The sequence below is a fragment of the Rhipicephalus microplus genome, chromosome X (genome assembly GCF_043290135.1).
Source record: "Rhipicephalus microplus isolate Deutch F79 chromosome X, USDA_Rmic, whole genome shotgun sequence".
NCBI lineage: Eukaryota > Metazoa > Arthropoda > Arachnida > Ixodida > Ixodidae > Rhipicephalus > Rhipicephalus microplus.
The window spans coordinates 456,848,593-456,870,161 of record NC_134710.1 but is presented as its reverse complement, the minus strand read 5'-3'; the positions used below and the strand labels follow the sequence as shown (position 1 = coordinate 456,870,161).

Genomic DNA, 21,569 nt, shown 5'->3' with positions numbered 1-21,569 from the left:
ATCATCAAGCCTTGGTAGCATTGCTTTCATTCCAAGGAACAGGAAGGCGCCCCTAGCGGGTAGCGCGATGGGCAGCGCCTACTACGGTACAATTATACAGTCAAGTACCGCAAGGGGTCGCAAAACCAAGTGGCAAGGAAGATTTGCAGAGATTGGTGGACATTTGCGGTAATGAGCGAGATCGATTAGATTTCAGATTCATTAAGGAAAAATCAGCACTCTTGAATTTTAATGACAATGAAGGTAGTCAGCTTAGAATACGAAAGGTCACGCTAGAGATAACAGATAAATACAAATATCAGGGCGCACGGATAAGCAATGGGGCCGAGTATCTAAAGGAACACGAAATATACGTGACGACTAAAGGTAACAGGAATGCAGTCGTAATGAAAAACAGGGCATTGTGGAATTACAATAGATTTGATGTTGTGAGTGGAATATGGAAAGGGGTCATGGTTCCTGGTCTAACGTGCGGCAATGCGTTCTTGTGCATGAGATGAGAAGTTCAAACAAGATTAGAAATAAAGCAACGTGGAATAGGTAGTACATGGTGATATAAGATGGACATCAATTGAGGGCAGGTAAGCTAGCAGTAAGATAAAATTTGAAAAGCGATTGAGAGATATGGGGGAGGAGCGTTGGGCTAGGGAGGTATTCAGCTACTTGTACATGAAGTATGTCGATACAAAATGGAGGAAGTGCACCAGAAAATTGACTGTTGAATACTTAGAAAACAGCAGAGGGCCAAACCAAAAAATTACTGGGTAATAAGAAGGTGAAGGAAGCTGAAACCGATATGTGGAGAATTGGCATGATTAAGAAGTCCGCACTAGAGATCTATCGAACTTTTATGCAGGAAATCCTCAAGGAAAGGATCTATGATAATACTCGGGGTAGTTCTCCACTGTTTGAGGCCAGGACGGGAGTATCGTGAACGAAGACATATCGGGACAAATACGAAGGGGTAAAGACGCTATGCAGTGTGTGTGGAGAAAAAGAAGACACAGCGGATCACTTTATAAAGTTCTGTAAAGGGCTTCATCCTATAGCTGAGGATAATGGCGCCGAGTTTTTCAAAGCACTGGGGTTTAGGAACCGGGAGGGCAAAATAGACATTAAGTGGGTAGAATTAACTAGAAGAAGGTTATCTGATTGGTGGCTAAAGTCAAGACACTTGTGAAAATAAACCCTTCACTACAAAGTACGAATCCTCTACATCACTAATTAAAGAAAAAATAAATCTAGTTTTTGTTTCATTAATTATTGCGGCTTGGTGGCGCTAGCCACCGCCCGATCTAATGGGTACAGCCATATCCATCCATCCATCCATCCATCCATCCATCCATGGGTAGTGAGCGGCGCACTTCGCAGGGTTTTCCTTGGCTCTGCTGTTTTTTATTCGCAAGCGGTAGCGGCTTTACAAGTACTTCATCAATCGGTAATTGCGCTGGGTTTCTCTGAAATGCCTGAAGGTGTCGACGACAACAAATAAGGTAGACCCAGCGTCACTGCATTATGCTTGTCCGGAAAACTTAATGCTTCAGCTCCGCCTGTTGAAGAGTTCCAAGGGTGGCAACGTGAATCACTTAGTATCTCTGTCTGTAGAAAAAATGCTGCATGAGATGGAATAAAACGAAGAAGACTACGATAGACTTCCATCTGATGCTCTAGCAGTGTCTGTGGCCCATGAATCGTACACCGCTGAGCGGCGGATGGTCGCCCTATATATTATGTGGCAAGCTATGCTGTCAGAAATCTGGTACTTCGTAATAATCGTGATGAGTGCGAGAACGCCCGCCTTGTTTCTAGTGTTGGTGGTGACGCGTTATAAGTAACACCGTTATTGGTATAGCACGTTTTTTCGGCAATCAGTATTTGACGCATCGTTATACATGTAGAAATAGAGCTGCTGCGTAAATGTAGCCTCCACTACGGTGCATCTTATAATCATATGATGGTTTTGGGACGTTAACCTATATATATCAATCAGGGATGATAAGCGAAGAATATGTACGTTATTTTTATTTCGGTAACAGCAACATGTTGCCTTTCTGGTAGGCAATGTAGGATGGTAACGCGAATATTTTTTGTTATCGTAGCGAGTAACCTATCTGGTTACTTTTTTTCGGTAATGTATACAACGCTACTTGCTTCTAAACTAAATGCGCCAAGAAATCTCCCAGTCCAGGCAGAAGTGGTATCTCAGCGGAGCTTTGCAGATCGGTTGAATTCCTCACTCAATCACAAAGAAGTGGGACTCACTCGGTCCCCCTTCTTTTTTAGAACGCGTGAACCTACCATAATAATAAAAGAAACAGCAAATAGTAAATCTCTGAGTGCTGTAGGGCACGAACACCTGACATACATGAAAATGAAGTGTTTTTGTAAAAACTGTTCGCATGTCTGCTGCTGGAAACATGGTTATTGCGCTATTTTTGTGTAACTGTGTAACTGTGATGGATTAATTGATATGTGGGGTTTAACGTCCCAAACCCACCCTATGATTATAAAAGACGCCATAGTGGAGGACTCCGCAAATTTCGGTCCCCTGGGGTTCCTTAACGTGCACACAAATCTGAGAATAAGTAAGTGTACGCCTCTAAAACTGTTACAATCGGTGGCCGATAATGAACGCTAAGTGAGAAGTTAGGTTGTGGCTTGTGCAAGATAATGCGTTCGGAAAAGCGAAACTGGGTTATGATACCCAAGTTTCCACTCGTGGTTGAATGAATTTAGTGTGTTCAAATTAATATGAAGCCTTACAGTGGATAACATCTCTCGGTGCACCTGCAGCAGCTTCGCCGCCAATAACCGCAATAATATTACAGGCCAACTCCAGCAATGTTTCGAGGTCAATGGATCTCTATGAAATTCGCTGGGTACCTTTCTTTCCGTATTTCCGTCATTTATTCCAATTTAGGGGCTTGATATATGCGCTGATTTTTTGCAAATGAATTGCGAAACTTTTCTTACACAGCTCAATTCACTTGCCAGAATAATTGGCAACACTGTCTGTGTGACGTCATGTTTGGCATGTCAATGGATGTGATGCAGCTGATGCTAACGCTACTTTGGCCGCTAGCGTTTATTGTGGTGGCCACAAGGGGACAGTGGATGTGTCTGGCAGGGGTATTGCAAAAGAAAGCTTCCTTCCCTCTTGAGTGGTGTTTGGCCGGTGCTTCATTCGTCGGGCTTTCACAATTTATATACTACGAGCTGGCGGGACCAGTATACGGCCTGCGGTTCTTACCAAATATTAGGTCATACGCAGAAAGGGCGCACGGTCGAATTTCCGTTTCGCATTTTTCGCTCATTAAAATATTTGCAAATTTCCTGAGAATTTCATCTATTCGTCTCGTGACAAGAGTATCTCAGGAACATAGAAACACCATTACCTTGACATGGCTGAAAAATCGCTCGAGTTGGCCTTCAAGTCCACGAAAGTTGGCCTCAAGTCTTGCTTGTAGGCCTTTTCAAGAATGGTTTTGAGAGATAAGATTTTAAAGGCCTTGGGTGCCATGTACAGCCCTACACTTGCTCGATCAAAACAATTTTACTGAAAACGGGTCACCTTCACACAGCCTAGGAGCAATTTTGTGGAGAGCGGCGCGTGCCGTCTCGTTGGTCTCCTCCGCAAGGTTACCCGCACCGGTGAAAGCAGCGCCCCAAGCTGCATCGGCGCGCTTTGGGGACCGGTTTCAGCGGCCGCTTTTCACACCTCCCCATTCTAGCCATCCTAATATGGGCCTCCGCCATTTCTCCTTCATACAAATGGGACCACCAAGGGCGGAATCGAACCTGCGGCCTTCGGGGCAGCAGCCGAGCACCGTAGCAACTGTTACTGTGATTGACGAGAAAGAAACCCAGGAGTGTGTTAATTCGACGGGTACACCTGGCTCACAAGGCGACACCGTGTTCTGCAAACCTTGCGGGATATTCATGCCATTGCTCAAACATGGGCGCCTCTGTGCGATCATAAAAAACAGTTTTTGTGGTTCCCATCGTAGATACAGGTCGCGCACGCCTTCGTTTGAAATCTTTAGAAGCTTTTTTGAATCAATAATGCAAATATTTACGATTTCATAGGCCTAAAACAGTGCCCCACTTGTCTATTTTTGGCCCCTAAAACCCGCCTTTTTAAGTGCCTAAGAATCCACCCTCAAGTTATGACTTCTGAAGCACTATGCATATTTCGCCACGAGTTTACTTTAATAAATTTTATTTTTAGATGTATATGTAGTTTACCAATTTAAAACTAAAGTTTACCAAAGTGCTAGAATCCTGATACATAATTATAACTTTTGCCCATAAACTGCAAACGTCTTTCTTAAAGGTGTTAACCTACCTTAAGACAGCGGGACGCCTGTAATATAGGAGTGCATATGTAATGTTTACAAAATTACATAGCCAGCACTGCAATCCCAATTGACCTTTCTTCAACATTGCGCCGGCATATGGTCTTTCTTCAAAGCAGTTTCGAGACCTGGGAGGGCTTTGTTGTAGAACACGTCATTGCCATGCAGAATGCTTCAGCTAGATTCCAACTTGGATCCAGATGTTTATTTTTTACACTGGCCCGGACAAAGTCGCCAATGTGTGTTTTTCCGAAACGCTTCTGGACCTATACTACCACTGCCTGCTCTCGCCGTTGCTAGTCAGATATGCATTGTTAATCTCTTGTGGTACGTGATTGCGTGCCGCGGCTTGCCACGGCCAATGGTATGTGGGTATGTGCCACAGTCTCCTGGAGGAAACTAACTAACGAAGTACGCTATATATACAATATTTTCATGTTATACATGGTATGACCAGCCACATGTAATAATAAAACTCTCATACCCTGTCATGATAGGTTTGTCTACCCAAAGCTAAAGGGGCCATGACACCCAATTTTCCATCATAGTTTAGCTTTCGTGGGTTATTAATTTATCATTCACAATTGGGCTGGTGTAATGCCAGCCCAATTGGTCGCGTAATTATTTTTAATTGAATATTATTACAAATATCTGACTAGCCTGTTAATCGGGCAGCACAGGTGTACTCGCGTGCCGTAACGTAGAAAGCAGCTGGCCGTGAGAGTGTCTGCATTTTGGCGAACCATAGTGTTGTGTTGTCTGCTGTGCGTCTAATTGAGATGTTTGACCTTTGTAATGCTGGGCACTGAAATCGAACAATTGTTAGCGGCTGCAAGTTGCTAGAAAACGACGGCACTGCTCCGTGCTGCACGTGACGTCCCATGCACCATGACAATATAGCGGTATCTGATGGATGACGGCTGTCGTGGCCATTGACGTCTGCGACTGGTCTTGCACTGAAATGTTCTTTGACGACCTACGTTCACATCTGTATTGGCCTAAGAGACCAATTGCTTCTAGTTTTTGCTAAAAACCACTAATCGTTGGGTGAACATCAAAAGCGCCCTCGACAATGTTTGCCATAAAGGAGTACTACAAAATCTCGTAGATACCGGCTGCGGGTCCAAGATTTATGACTATGTTCGAAGCTTCTTCACCGGTCTTATGGTCACGGTGGGGAATTGCAACATACAGAGCGAAAAATTTGAGCTGCCGGACAGGAATGCACCTAAAGGCACTGTTGTGTCACCACTCCTTTTTGACGTAGCACTCCTTAAGCCCCCCGGCTTCTAGAAAAAAACAGGGCCTACGTCACGCCATCTACGTAGACAATTTTACGTTTTGGAAGCGCGACAAGAGCACTGGAGAGCAAGAAAGTTGCCTTCAGGAGGCAGTCAATGTTATAGAGAACTACCTCGAAAGCTGCGGCTTCTATTGTGCACCTGAAAAATCGGAATTACTGGTACTCAAGGCCGACACGCGAGGAAGACCTCCAACGTGCGTAGCGCCAGACACATGCATCATCCTTCACGGGGTCCAAATACCAAAGGTCACGACGCTTCGCGTGCTCGGCTTGCACCTGCACCACGACGGATCAGGGGCCACCATTCTTCCTAGACTTCAACTAACAGTCTTTCAGCTCACGCACCTTCTAAGGAGAGTCGCAAACCGATGCTGTGGCCTGAAGGAAAACGATACCCTGAGAGTTGTGCAGGCTCTTCTAACAAGTCGAATGAGCAATGTAACCCCGTACCTCACTCTCAAGAACTTCAGAAGCTGAATGTGCTCATCCGCAAAGCGTAGGGCTACCTCCAGTGGCGTCGACAATCATACTCCTAAGAATGGGTATACACAACACCTGGCAAAAGCTGGTAGAAACCCAACGGAACAGCCAACTCGAGAGACTTAAGCCTACGTCGACGGGCAGATCGGTTCTTGCGCGCTTGGGCTACAGCGAGAGCTATATCTGTGAGGCAGACTGCAAAACAAAGATGCCGCCATACCTGCGAGAATCATTCAGTATCGCCCAAGTACCACATCACATGCATCCCGAGTTCCATCGGGAAAGACAAATCGCTCGTGTCGACACCATCCGCAGAAGACACCAGCAGGATCCAGACGCTCGCTGAGTCGACGCGGCTAAATACCCGGGCGAAAAAACGCCTACGCTTTACGTGTGGTCGGCGCAAAAGGACAAGAAGCGGCATCCGCAACCCTTCGGGTGCGGAGCTCTGAGTCTTCCGAAGAAGCAGCGATCGTCTTTGCCACTACGACTGGTGAGCACAAGGTCGTAGTTTTCACAGATTCCCAATCCGCTGTCCGCAATTACACGCGAGGCCGAATCTCCGCCGAAGCTCTCAAAATTCTGAGAAAGAGCCGAACTCGATCCACTTTCTTCCACCTGCGTGGTATGGGTGCCGGGGCACGAGGGGCTCGATGCAAATGAAGCGGCTCATGCCACGGGCCGCGGTCACGTCAACCGGCCGTTCCTCAGCGCCTCGCTTGACCCACGGTTAGCCAGCACTGCACAAGAAGTGGAGACCGTACCACCGACATACAATGCCATCCCACAACAGTGCCGTCTAGTTCGCAGGATGTACCCGCCACCTCACCCCAAGCTGACTAAAGAAGAGGGCACAGCGTTTCGGAGACTTCAAGCTAACACCTATACACACGGCACCCTATGCATAGAGTCTACCCGCTATACGCCAACAACTGCCCAATATGCGAGGCGCCAGACACACTAGCCCACCTACTACTCAAGTGCCCGTGGCGCCACGAAGATGCGAATACCAAGCCCGCAACGTCTGCACGAATCAACCCCCTAGCCGAGATGTGGGAGCCCAAGATTGACGCACGTGACCTAGATGACCAACGAGGACTTGTCGGCAGGGCCTGGGAGGCGATTGCGGCCAGATGATTCCAGGAATAAGGGACCCTCCCACCTCGAGTGACCTCGAGCTCACAAACTCGGGAACACAGTTTCGAAAAACAAATGTCATCATCGTTGGGTGACCGTGTCACGGCCTTTTTACGGAGGCCATCATGAGAGCACCAGACATACACGTCTAGAAGGATGAATAAATGCGTAGATAAAAACGCTCAAGGTACCTGCAGTTCGCAAAGAAACCCGTCGCATTTAAACGTGTGCTAGCGTTTACACGAGGCTAAAGTTTTGAACTCTGCTGCTACAAAATTTAGAGAATCCATATGTCAACAGCATGAATTTTAAAATTTCGTGAAGTCATCCTATGATTAATGATTCATTCTTTCTGGTATTCAATAAGACTAATACACTGTGCTTGAATGAGCGCAACTTTTCTTGTGTGGATGGTATATCCGCATGACTACAAGGCTCTTGGGCTGTCTGTTCTAAATGAAGTAAAACATGTCTTTTCTAGGTGATGCTCTTTTTGCTGAGACGCTTAAGCTTCTGCAAATTTTATGATTGCTTCTGAAGACGTTAGCTTTTCGAACGTGTATTTCAACACATAAAAGGTAACCCCATCCATCTATCTCATTTACATTATCTTCTATTAGTATAATTACAATGCGGCAAAGGGCAGCGTTTCTAATGCTACGTTACTGGATAATAGCTGTAAACACACTGAAGTTCATTTGGCTTTATTCGGCTAATACTTGAACATGCCCACTCTCCTCAGAAATTGCTATGTCCTTTTCCCAGCTCTAAGTGGGTCGAAAATCTCGTATGCCAGTTCGCGCGGTATTTCTGCGCAAGCTTATAAAGAATAAAATGTTTCTTTGAGATATTCTTATTATCGTAATCGAAAAGTCGAGACAACTAGTTCAGTTTTTTCAAAAGCATTTCACAGAAAATTTTGTTCAATCTGTTTTCGGCAATATTTGAAGCAGTATACCCTTTACGCTTATGGTATACTGAAGCAGTATACCCTAAGCAGTACGGCAGCGTACCCTTTTTCAAGGACTCGAAATTGTACGGCTCGAGGCCTGTGCAGCAGTTGTCAGCCTCCTATTTAGCGCAACCTTAGGGGCTAATAGATAATATTTGAAGCGGATTGTTAATATCCTCTCGTCATACAGGTGCGACGCATACCCGCATTCATTCCAAGTTTGCTCGGCGCTTGGTTTTGAACGTGGTTTCATCTGACCGATGCACTATACATACTACACCAGAAACTGTCAGATGAGCCTCAGGGTGAATTAAATTAGGCAAAGAAAAAAGGAAGAATACCCCACCCTGGTTATATTTATAAAGTCTTCTCATGGAATCAAAGATAGTGAACTTTCTGTTGTACTTACTAATTGCTTCAGAATGCTACAGTGACGAGAATGTGATTAGGAACACCTCGTGGTAACCTGTGCGCAATTTTTCCCCGGGTCACATGAAAATACTGCGATACTGAAAAAAAATATATACCAGCATCTCATTCTGTAAGGCCTCCATTCTAATGAAACAGCTTCATGAACGTAAATTAGAGCGAGGTGTGAAAAGCAGTGTCTCCAAAAGAGAGTCATCAATAAAATATGAGAATACAGCGTGGTCTCATTGCTACAAGCAGCGTCGCAAGCAGTATTGATCGCAGATACAGAGCTTTTAGTGAGGCAGTGCTCCGCCTAATTTGCCACTTGTATCACGTGACAAGCGACGACAGGAGACGCCGGGACGCGTTATGACGACAGGATATGCCGACATCCGAAGCGCATAAAGGGTTCAGCGCCTAAAATTACAAAAATTATTGGCATAGACAAGGGCCCCTATTCAGAAAAATGTCTTACGCTGAAATTTCTCGTAAGAAAATATACCAGCCTATGACAATGTGACATGTATTATGAGTGAGGCTGTGTGACCAATGGGAAAACAAAGTTATGAAAACTTGGCTGAAGTAATGTGTTTTTGGCAATACTTTTCTATTGTTCTTGCCAATAGATAATTCCTAGAACAGCAACATAGTGAAAAATTGGGTAACAAATTAGCATTATCCCATTTATTCCACTTTTTGGGGTGGATACAGCAAACACATACATTTGGAAGCTTTTCAGCAAACGCAAGGCATTGTGCTGCGGTCGGGGACACTATGTATTCGGAACTCACACAAAAGGACTTACCTGTTGAAGCCAAAGCAGGAAAAATGGACCCCTGTTCAGCCTGCTGAGGTTTGCGCTGTCAAATCCCGGTCATATCAATACACTCATATCCTCTTGTGTCACGGCCTGGGCCCTTGTTTTATTTCGCTTGAGCTATTTTCAAATGAATCTCAAAAAATTAAGAGAAAAATATCCAGACTGTCATGCGAAGTAACCGTTTCTGCTTGTTTTATACGACATGCTTGTCAGCCACTTAGTTTGGGTTTATATTATAGACAGATTTTCTTCACTGTCAACTGAAAATGAACCTAGCGTGCAGTATTATAAGTTATATCGCCTAATACGAAACATTCATTCTTGCCTAACACCCAGACTACTAGAATTGGTATGCGTTAAGAAAAAAAAACAAGAAAATGACCACTTGTCGCTGTGTTATTTGCTATGACAGATTCCTTTGGCGAAACTGATATGGGTGTAGTGCAAAATAAACAGATCTTCAGTTAACCCCGCCACACTACCAAATGATAAATGCAGCACGGAAGTTTGCTAAAATACCTCAATAAAACGCAAAAAGATCTCCCAAGTACTAGTTTAGAATGCCTGTTGTCATATAATTGGCAAACATCTTCTATGCGCTTCTGTCACAGATTACGAGAACTTAAAGCAACGTTTCACTTTAAAAGCAGATTCAAACAAGGCCTTAGAAAGATAACAGGTAAAAGTAGTTCTATTTCACCTAACTGTTTGTTTGAAATGGCGCATAATGCTTATATTTGAAGAAGCATAGGAGTGTGCATAAATTGCGAATTTCCGTCTGAGTTGGCGTTACACTTCCGCACGAACAGCTACAAAAGCTGAAGTCGTTGACAGATTCCACAGTCATGGGTATGTACACGCCAAAAAAGCAAAAAAAAACATAATAAAGTTGTCGAAAGTCATGTGGTTCCACGCTGTTAGGGTACTGATCTCAAAATTAATTTTATGTAGTGCGGAACGCATTTTGTGGGCGAAAATATCTTATCATTTTTCTTTGACAATCACTATTAGTATATAAATTTATTGTAAATTTTGCTAGAATAGATGCCCACCTATTGCATTTTTCTCTACATAGCGAATGAAAGCATTAAACCGACAGTAAAAAAATGGCCCCGTATCTGCATGTTACACTGCAAATATCGTTGAAAGACGATAATCTCGCGTTTGGAGACAGTGAATAAAGCGTTTGTTTGATGTTCTACGCAAGACAATCGGTGAATACTATTCTGGAAGCGCTGCGTTAGAGTGCCTCGAGCGTGCAGCGGAGGCAAACGAGCGCATCAAGTCAAGTCACACGTAAGACATGAGCTCTATCTGGCAGTTATCTTGATAACGAAGCACGCCGCGTGTGCGCCTGTCTCGGAGGTGATAAGGTATAGAATGCAAGGTGACGTGTAGGTACCACCACCGTGTCATTGTAGCAAAGCGTTGGAAACACTTGTCTTTTCGTGCAAGCGTTGCATGGTCAGTGTAGCGTGATAAACGCCACGGTCCTTATAATTACTTATGTATGCCTTTTCTAATAAAATACACAAGTACAGAATATTGAAGCGTTCTTATGGTGCTTCAGATGTGCGCAATAATCGCTTTTCGATTGACAATCGCACCAGTATGAACGCTGAATCTTGAGCATTCTTGGTGGGCGCTGCGGATGGGGTCGGCCGTTTGGGGTAACGTCTGGTGCCTTTTAAAGTACTGTTAGGGGCGCACAAACAGACAAATGTACGTACACACAGACAGACAGACAGACAGACAGACCGACAGACCAAAAATTTTGCGTCAAAGGTCCCCAAGGAAGGATATCGTCTTTAAAAGTACTTGAGAGTGAAAAGTTTTCTGGTTGCTCCCCACTACTGGTCTTGCAGATCACGGCCACCGTGGGGAGATAACGTACGGCCGAAGCTCACGCGTTCAAGTGAACCTCCAAGATCCCTTGAAGAGAGATAATACGGAGTGGGAAACAACACGGGGCCGAAGGTGGGCACATTGGACAAGCACTGAGTGCCAGTTGATAGTTTTATTGACATCAAATGTTATACACGCCTGTATTCAAATATTTACAGAGGTAATGACCACAGTAGCAGTGAAATCGTGAAAGAGAACCAGTAAAAAAAATTTATTCCGCGTTTTCTAACATTATTTTTTACCGGTATGATTAACCAAGTAGCCTAGTTAGACACAGGTAAGTAATAATCTAGGAACAAAAAGTACGCACCCACAACATAATGAAAAAGAGCAATGCTGATGTAGTCTAATTGTTTTGCAAGTTTTTTCACTAGCCGCTATTATTTGCCATGCGTTCTGCAGTCTCCTCCGGCAGAGCGACGATGTAATTAGCGTCTTGTTATTTTTTGTGCCTCTCCGGGGGTAGTGTTCATTAAACGTTGAATGAAAGTCAACATAATAAAATATGATGTCAGTCAAAAGTTGATACCGTCAAAAAACGCATCGCAAATTCTGGGCGATCTATGTGACACTGTGGTTTCGAACTGCGATTGGACTCACCAAGAATTATTCTCGCAGACTCAGTCATTTGCCGCATCAAGTGGAGATCATAGATCACTTTCATATTCCTAACTTCATGCGTCAACGTCAGCTCAGTTCCTTCCGTTATGTTTTATATTGTTCCCAATTCTTTCTCTGCATGATTCGTAATTTTTTATAGCTTTATTGTACAGAAAAATGGAAAATATGGTGTCTGTTTAGGACGGGTGCGCTATTACTTGATTATTTGAGCATCATTAGACAAACATAGGATGTTTGGCAAGAGACGCTTTCCTCAATCGTTATTCAATGCCATTTCAACAAGAATACACCATAAAGCCAGCGAAACCTCTTAGCGTCACACTTAATAATCAACCACCGGAGCAACGCGCCGCTTATGGAGTGTGCACTTCTAAATAACAACACAATATAAGTGCGCACTAGACAACGCCTATTTCAAAAAAGGAAAACACAGCACACAAACTTTATCAGTATGAAATATAAGCGCGCACTAGACAATGCCCATTTCAAAAACGAAAACACAGCGCTCAAACTTTGTCAGTATGATTGGTCAACCTGAGCCCATTGCTACGAACGGCACTGTAATGGTCGATGGAACACTGAGCTCTCGGATGCACACACCAGGCCTGTAACCATTTTGTACCCTACCGTATCATATTCATCAAGTTCTAGTCTTCACCATCAACCGATGGTGAAAAAGTGTGTTCTGTTATCCGACATTGTGAGTGCCTAAAACACTCGGCTGCTGACCTGCACGTCGTGGAATCCAATCCGAAAGAAGGGTGTCTATGCAGGCTAGTTGGGTTTTATTACAAGTTTTTTTTGTGTGTAGTGCGAGATATGAAAATTATAAAACCGAAGTTGACAGGAAAAAGGTACTATCGCAACTAAGCTTTATTTTGCGTCCATTCACATATAGGGCCAAGAAAACAACGTGTTATCGATGGCACTGCCACATACGAATACAACATAAAACCATATAGTACCGCTTACAGCTCTAATCGTCGAGATTGTCTGTCATAAGAAAGCAGGCAAACAGACGGCTTACTGATGCATCTGCTCCCCAACCTGTTGATGACTTACGCCTCAAGCATTTCGCGCTGTTGTTTTCTTCTATAATTTTTAATGCAATTTTCATACGCGGCGGCACAACAACTACAAAAAAGAATAATAAAGTCGCGGCTGTGACATACGCATATTTAATTAAGGCGACAATCGTTGAGGACCGCGTGCTTATATTTAGGTGTGCGTTAAAGAACCCCTTGTGGTTTAAATTCTCCGAGCCTTCCACTAGGGCGTCTCCCATAATCATTTGGTAGTTTTGTGACGTTAAACACCAACAATTACTATTATAAGTGTATTCGGTTGCTCCACAGATGAAGTAAAAATTATACGGCAGCATGACATGGCTGAGCGAGCCAGCGATGGTGCCCCTTGGGTAGGAATATGCCCTGCACTGGCAATAGCAGATGCGATAAAAATAAGGTGACCAATAGTAATTCTTGCCTCTCATGGCACCAGGGCAACTTCCTTCCTGAAACGTTTTCTTACCAGGGTTCCAGATTGCGACGTGATCTTGCGTTCTAGTTTTTTCCTTCCTCCATGGCTTATTCCGAATATATACGAGCACTGTAGAGGCGAGAAATCGCCATTCCGCAAAACACACTCTATCAAGTTTACTGTTTTAGTGAGCCTGGGAATCAGTGCACATTCAAAACGACATGATGACATTATCTATAAAAATAGCTGAATTTATCCTAGTTCCTGATACGTTTAATCTAGCCGGCTAAATCTTTCTGCTCTCTTCATCATTTGGTTAATGAGATGCATATTATTATTAGCATGAGAAGGCATCACTAGTTTCAAAACTCAAATAACAGGTCATAATAAAAAGTCATGACATACTGGTGACGAACGACAGTATTTACAAGCCATGGTTTTGATGCTGCTCCAGCAGTTTCATTATCTATTTAACAAATTGGGTATGGCATGACAGAACTGTAAGATGAGCGTAAGTGACTGCTTGTAATGTGAAAAGTGTTATATGTATGTGATGTATGACATGATTTGCATGAAATGCTTTTTGGGGAGATTGTGGCAGGAATTGAGTTGCATGTGTACTAAAATTGGGAAGTTGAGACATTTCTGTATGACTAACCGAAATTACAGGTTTTAACACCAGGATTCGCCGACGGCTATCTTGAAGGGCTACTTGGTACACGTTATTGAAGGGGAAACGACTCGAAAATGGAGCAAGTAAGAAGGCCACACAACACAAGCTCTGAGTTGTGTGATGTTCTTACGTCGTCCCGTTTTTGCATCGTTTCCCCCTCAGTCTGACGACTTCCATGCCATGTATGGCATGATTTAAATGCCACGTTCATTTTGCTAGCGTGACATATACACTAAATGACATGCCGAGACATGACTAAATTGTCACGCATGAAAAAAAGACTTCGGGCAATAAATACCGCGTAGTCACAGCGACTCAGGTGAGTGACGTGACACAACCAAAGAGTCTGAGCGAGAGAGTGCGCTGTCCCAAACAACTTCTTTGTTTCTCCTGGATTCGGACTTGTGCTCACCGCAGTTAATGAACAGGTGGCAAAACACATCGTCCCGTTGCTCACGCAACTAGCCGTGCATAAGCGGAAGGAAACCTTAGAAGCGCACTGTGGGCATATTGAAAGCAAAAAAAAAAACAAGAACGTACTAAGGCCACTGCACAGTTGCACTAACGCGTGAAGTACGGCTTGAGCCATATACCTGAACAATCTTTGAGTAGTGCTTTCGGCACAGGGGTGACGTGGTTTTTTCTGGGACAACCTCGTAGTTTATGTCACTCACACGACGCACTACTTTATAGGGTCCATAGTAGTGACTCAGAAGCTTTTTCCCTGGCGGCAAAGCAGAGTCCATATCCAAACTGAATCTTCTGGGTGGTATTTCACCGATCGATGTCAAAGATTGTAGCGGCGTGCATCTGCAGTTTTTTGCTGCGTTATGTGCCAGCGTGGAAACTATCAACCTTCTTCGGCGTACTGAGTAAGCTGCTAAGGATCAGATGTGAGCGAACCGTCGTATTCGAGTGGCAACATAGCGTCTAGAATGGTCTGGAGGTCACCTATATAGACGAGATGAAACAGTATCAGTTGTGTCATTTTTGATAGCAGCTTTGTACGCAAATATTATGTATAGGAGGACTTGATCCTATGTCTTGTGCTGAACGTCCACATACAAGAATAACGTATCGGTGAAGGTCTTGTCCAGGCGCTCCGTCAAGCCATTAGTCTACGGGTGATACGCCATCATCTTACGATGGCGCGTGAAGATTAGCTTGAATACATCGTCAGTAAGCAGAGCCAAGCAAGCTTTCCCCAGTCAGTCATCACGCAACGCTGGGCGCCATGGTGAAGAACGATCTGGTCTAAGAAAATGTGAACAATAACGGAAGCGGTAACTTGTTGGGGGGCTCTTGTCTCGACGTATCCCGTTACATAATCTGTGGCTGCAACTATCCGCTTGTTACCGGCAGATGACAGAGGGAATGACCCCAGTAAAGCCATTCCTATTTGACTGAACGGCACCCTTGGTGGTTGGATTGGTTGCAGGAGGCTGGCAGGTTTCAGTGGCAGAGATTCGCGGCGTCGAAATTCAGGGCAGCTGTTCGCATATCCCTCGACGTACGTGGCAACTATCGGCCAGTAGTGCGCCTGTTGAACTCTGGCAAGAAGTCGTGAAGTACCTAGATTACCGGATGTGGGCTCGTTGGGGCAGGCTAGAAGAATGTCCTCTCGATTGTCAGAATGAACCACTAGCAGATAGGCTTTCCCATTGCCGTTCGAGTATGTGTTGTAGAAGGCACCGTTTCGTAGGCATAACCAAGAGAAGTTTTGACAAAAGTGCTGAGGTGCGTGTGTGTTGTGTGCTTTCATTCGTTCAAATATTGCGCGAACCGCAACGTCATTAATTTGCCTTGCGATCAGATCAGCTGTAGTGAGGACTTCGAGGGTGCCGGTGTCATAGTGATTGTCTCGGTCAAAAACTTCAGTAGGTGCAAGAGACAACGAAACAGCATCTTCCTGCTTGCAGCCTTATTTATAGACGATGGTGAGATCGAATTCTTGCAAACGAAGACTCCATATTGCCAGACACCCAGACGGGGTCTCGTAAATTGGCTAACCAGCACAATGAAGGATGATGGCGCACTACTTTGAAGTGACAATCGTACAGGTAAGGCTAGAATTTTATGGTGGCCCGCACTATTTATTTTATTTTTATTTTATTTTTTACAATACTGCAGACCTACTTAATGGTCCAAGGAGGACGGGCAGAAAAAAAGAATGTTCACGCACATACAATGCAATGCAATCTAACAAAAACAATGAAGCAACAAAACGCAGAATTCACTTGGAACTACAAAATAAACAAGCCACGGTGAAACCGACTTTTCGCACAAACATAGCAGGGTTTTGAATCCAAATAAAACTAGAAATTCACGCACAACTTCAAAAAACATTGCTAAAAACCCGAACGTCAGTAAATAAAAGTTTCTAAAATGATGTATTTATTTTTACAATACTGCAGACCAATTTAACTAGGAGTTAACTAGGAGTGCCTCACTAGTGTGAGGCCCTCCTTCTCCGAGGTGGAATAGTTCGTCTTAGCACGAGGCAGGGTATGGCTGGCGTAAGCTATTGCTCATTTGGTGCCTTCTTGATGCTGAGCAAGCACGGTGCCAAGAGGTATATTGCTCACGTAGGTATGAACATCGGTGGCAGCTACCTCGTCGAAGTGAGTAAGAACGGGTGGTGCCAGCATACGCTCCCGTAGATAGACAAAAGCCACGTTCTGTTCTTCATTCTAAACTAACAGTATGTCGTCTCGTCTAAGACGAGTCAGAGGCTCGGCCATTCTAGAAAAATTGGTGATAAAGTGACGATAGTAAACGCAAAGGCCGAGGAAGTGACGCACTGCTTTTTTTGTGACGGGGAACTGGAAAGGAGGCTACGACAGTTGCCTTGTCGGGGTCGGGTCGAACACCATCTGCGCTCACAATATGGGCCAGAAAATTAGGTTCTTTAGTGCCGAAATTGCATTTTTCCGGCTTCAGCGTGAAATTCGCAGAGCGCAGTGCTTCCATACCAGCCTACAGACGCTTCACGTTCTCCTCAAAGGTGACCGAAAACACGACGACTTCATCGAGGTAAACAAGGCAAGTGTTCCACTTCAGACCGGTAAAAGAGTGTCCATCATTTTTCTGAATTATGGACACTGTTGCAATGATGGACACTGTTGCAATAAATGCAAGTCCCTCTCGTTTCACCGTCTGCACAGCCCCCTCACTTATTCTTATCAAATCGGTAAGTTGCATAGGAAAATGTCATTACATACAAGTACTTGGGAGTCACTTTGAGTAACGATTTATTATGGCGCTTCCACATTACCAATATCATATCATCAGCTAACGAATCGCTTGGAATCTTAAAGTGGCATTTACGTTATGCTCCCCCTCCTGTGAAACTTCCACCTTTTAAATCTTCAATTCGCACCCAACTTAAATACGCGTCGCCTATCTGAAGCCCTGAGCAAGCGTACTTAACCGACTCACTAGAATCACTCCAAAATTGAGCGGCTAGATTCATTCATTCCTCGTATTCGTACAACATGATTGTTTCATCTCCTAAACAAGAATCCAATCTTTAAAACCTTAACATTTGTCGCCGAGTTGCCAGCCTCATTTTGTTCCACAAGCTCTATCACAGTAAACTCGGCGGCCACCAACCCTATATCTTGCCTCCTGCCCGCACATCTCACCACACCACTCATTCCTTTCATGTCGGCCAGCCACGTGCCCGTACCACGACATTTTCTACCTCCTTCTTTTTTCGTGCAGCTTCCGACTGGAATGGTCTTTCCACTGATCTCGCCACCATAATGTGCCACTAAAGTTTTACACAAAATGTCACCCGTTTCTTTTCAATTTGAATACATTACATTGTTCCTTTTTGTGCCACTGGTTCTCACTTTGTCTTCTTTTTTGGCAAGGTGTTACGCATGTTAATACATATAGTTATCCTGCACATGTATTATTTTATTTCTGTATTGGTTACCCCTGTTCATACTTGTACCCATCCTGCATATGTATTACATTTGTTGTATATTTCCCACCCCTTATGTAATACCTCCTCTAGAGGGTCGTTATGGTAACAAAGTGAAGTGAAGTGAATGTCACCGGTGCGAAACACATGGTGAAGGAGAGCACCTTGTATTCATACCAGCCATCCAGTGTAACAAAATCAGTTTTTATCGGTCTCTTTCACCGCACTCTATCTGCCAGTATCTGCTTTTGAAGTCTATGGAGGAAAAATACCTTGCTTGTCATAGTCTGTCTAGTGAATCAATGATGTAATAATATGTGGCAGAGAATAAACGTCTTTGTTAGTGACGCCATTCAGCTTTCTATACTCCACTCAGAAACGCAATGTTCAGTTCTTCTTTTTAACAAGAACGACTGACGATGGCCAATTACTGTTGGACGCCTGTATAACATCATCTTGAAGGACTTCTTCGACTTGAGCATCGATCATGACTCGTTCTTTGGTTGAACCTTGGTAGGGTTATTGCTTTACGGGCGATGCACGGACATGCGTATTATTCCGGTGTTTCATGAGGTTGTTTGACGCACCTTGGAGGGCGAAGAGAAACACTCTTTGAATTCAAGCAACAGTTCCTGCACAGATGCGCGTTCTTGCTCCGAGAGGCTCGAATTGATGTGCACCTTTTCAAGAGACGTAAAAACACTTGGCAATGCTGCTTGTAGCCCACTGTTTATTGATGTGGCAACGAAAAAATTCAGCAACGTCTTCGATGGGTAAGGCGAAAGCGATAGCGGTGCGACAAATAAGGTGTCACTGCTCATTAATAAAATTTGTCACAAGCAGTGCGGCATGTCTGTCGTGAATTGTACTGATGCTTCGGCCACGTGGACACCTATGCTGAACAAAAGTGCTAAGTTGCCTTCGGCGACTGTCTCACCATCACGTAGCTCGCTACACACGACATCAACTATCACGCTTGAAGCCGGGGGCAACGTGAATATGTCGGCAGAAACGCCAAACCTGCCGAGATGGCTATCATCAGGGTTTTTTCTGCTACTATGTTTGTCGAGAACGTCACGGTGCACTTTCGGAAGTCAATTATAGAACTTTATACACGTAAAAAGTTATTGCCTAAGATGAGCTCTCAGGCGCATTGAGGAAGTCCACTGTAGAAAAATGTGCGTCCGCGAATGCCAACTCTAGTCATACACATACGGAGAGGGGTGACGAAGTTCCCGCCAGCTGTAGAGATTTGTGTTTCGTACCATAGCACTGCCACTTTGATAAGATGCGTCGGTAGGCTTCTACTCATGTGGGAGTAGTCAGCCCCCGTATCGAATAAAGCACTATCATTGCGGCGGCCGTGGAACGTTACAGGTATGTCGAGCGAAAATCGGCTCTCTGATTCGGCAGCTGTCGTAGACGAATCGCTGCTGCAACGTCCTCGTGCCGATGCGGTCTCTGGCTCACGTCATGTATCAGCGGCCTCGCCCCCGAAGGTCGCTGTCCTTTGTTTTTCCGCCTAGGCCTGAGCGAATGCGCTGGCGCTTTTCCGGGGTAGTTCGATACATTTATTGCAGACCTTCTTAGAGAAGGCGATTGTGAATGTCTCCTCGGGCTCAGTGGCATGCGCTGCTGGGACAGGTGTTCCTCGGCCGCCCTGGTTCTTTCGCCAAACCTTGGCCTGTAAGAGTCGACGACACAACCGTTAAGTCTGAGGCGTCGGTACTAGAATTCGCGGCATACTTGTGCGGCTTCGCCCCAGTGGTAGCACAGCGGCCACCTTTTTGGTGTGCACAGTACGTCGAATTTCCTCGGGAGGGGCTGCGGATTTTTAAATGCTGGATTGGTTGGTCGAATGAAAGCGCTTCGCGACTCATAGGGTGTACGAAGTGGCGTGGAGGGGCGTAACAGCTCGCTCCTTCAGCGTATGATGCTGCAGGGGCGTAACAGGTCACAGCTTTGGCATATGGTGCACGCCGAGGCTACGTCGGTACAGGTGAGGAGGCATCGCTGGAAAACAAGACTTGTAGAGCCTGCTGTGCTTCACTGCTGTTGAGACTGGAAAGAGATCCTGAAGTACGTGGAGGTGGGGAATGAACCCTTTGCAGCTCCTCGCCTACCACTGGTATGATGATGTCACAGAGTGCATAGAGACTGCTGTTGCTCGCCGCAAATCTACTCTAGCCCACCAGCGAAGCGGCATTGACATGGTGGTTGTACACAGCTGACCACTGCTGCAGCATGTTTTCAATGGTCATGACACTTGTTGAAAAACTCCGCCACAGTCTTCGGGAGACTTCGATCGAGACCAGCGAAGAGCTGCTCCTTAACTCTTCGCATAAGGTGCTGCCTCTTCTTGTCTCTTGCCATACCCGGGTCAGCGCTGCGGAAAAGGCTCGTCATGTCTTCCACGTGCATAATCACGCTTTCATTCATCATTTGATTGCGTGATTGCATTGCGCGCTCCACTTGTTCACGGCGAGGGGGGTCGGCGTTACTTGTCAGCAGGTGACAGCTAAACACCTTCCACGAGAAGAAGGGTTTGCGGCTCTCGTACCACGTACGAGCGCCATCTTCAAGTCTGAAGTATGCATTCCGCAGCTTGTTAGCGTCGGTTCACTTGTTCAAAGCACTTACGCGTTCAACATGAGCCATCAAGTCTACGACATCTTCTAAATTGGAGCAGCGAAGCACCATCGGTACTCATGGCTTCTGCAGCGTACAATTGGTAGCCGGAGTATTTTATGTACTGCTCTGGGGTGGTGTAATTAACATTATCTCCAGTAGGAGTTCCCACTTGGGGGGGGGGCAATCTTCAGACTCGCCAGCTTGCCCGGTAGACAGATCTTGTGACCGGAGGCCTAATGATGCCAGGAGGCATTTCGATCATTGGCTGCAATATCAAGCATCCCCACCAGTTGTCATGCGTAAAAAAGAAGGACTTCGGGCAAGGAATACTGCATAGCCACAGAGACCCAAGTTCGTGATGTGACACAATCAAAAAGCCTCAGCGAGAGAGTGTACTTTCCCGAATGACTTCTTCGTTCATTTCTTCTGCATGTGGACTTGTGGTTGCCACAGTACATGGCCAGGTGGCAATATGACGAACGCAAGTGGCAGGTGGTAAAAAGAAAACCATGATATGTATGTCACCTGCATTCTGTTTAATTGCCATGCTCATATAGTGCTGGCGATCACGCTATAAATATTACAAACAAACTCCTATACAAATCTCCACACTCTACACTCTATCTACGTCACGGCGTATATGCCCATGGTGTATATATGCCCTAGGTGTGTAGTATATATGCCCGTGGTGTGTAGCCACCCCAACACTCTTTTTTGATTACGTGGTAGTGCGCAGAGCACGGCGACTGACACGACACAAATGGCACACGGGACGAATGGGAAGCGTTGGTGTATATCTCAACCCTGGTGGATCAGCTCCGACCTATTCAAAGGTATGAATAGATGGCACATCCAAGTGGTGTCCTGGGATCGG

General features: G+C 45.0%; 1 protein-coding gene across 6 annotated transcripts in view; it reads right to left on the bottom strand.

The window, feature by feature from the left end:
- Window positions 1–9,522, bottom strand: part of LOC119160848 (sodium-coupled monocarboxylate transporter 1) — a 407,992-nt gene extending 398,470 nt beyond the window's left edge. For 5 of the 6 annotated variants that reach the window (XM_075880646.1, XM_037413103.1, XM_037413106.1 and 2 more), the window contains exon 1: window positions 9,444–9,522. The gene's annotated coding sequence lies outside the window, so the exon portion shown is untranslated. Of the gene's footprint in view, window positions 1–8,636; window positions 8,740–9,443 lie in introns of those variants that run through there. The other variant, XM_037413104.2, reaches the window with a different exon arrangement.
- Window positions 9,523–21,569: the final 12,047 nt, after the last annotated feature.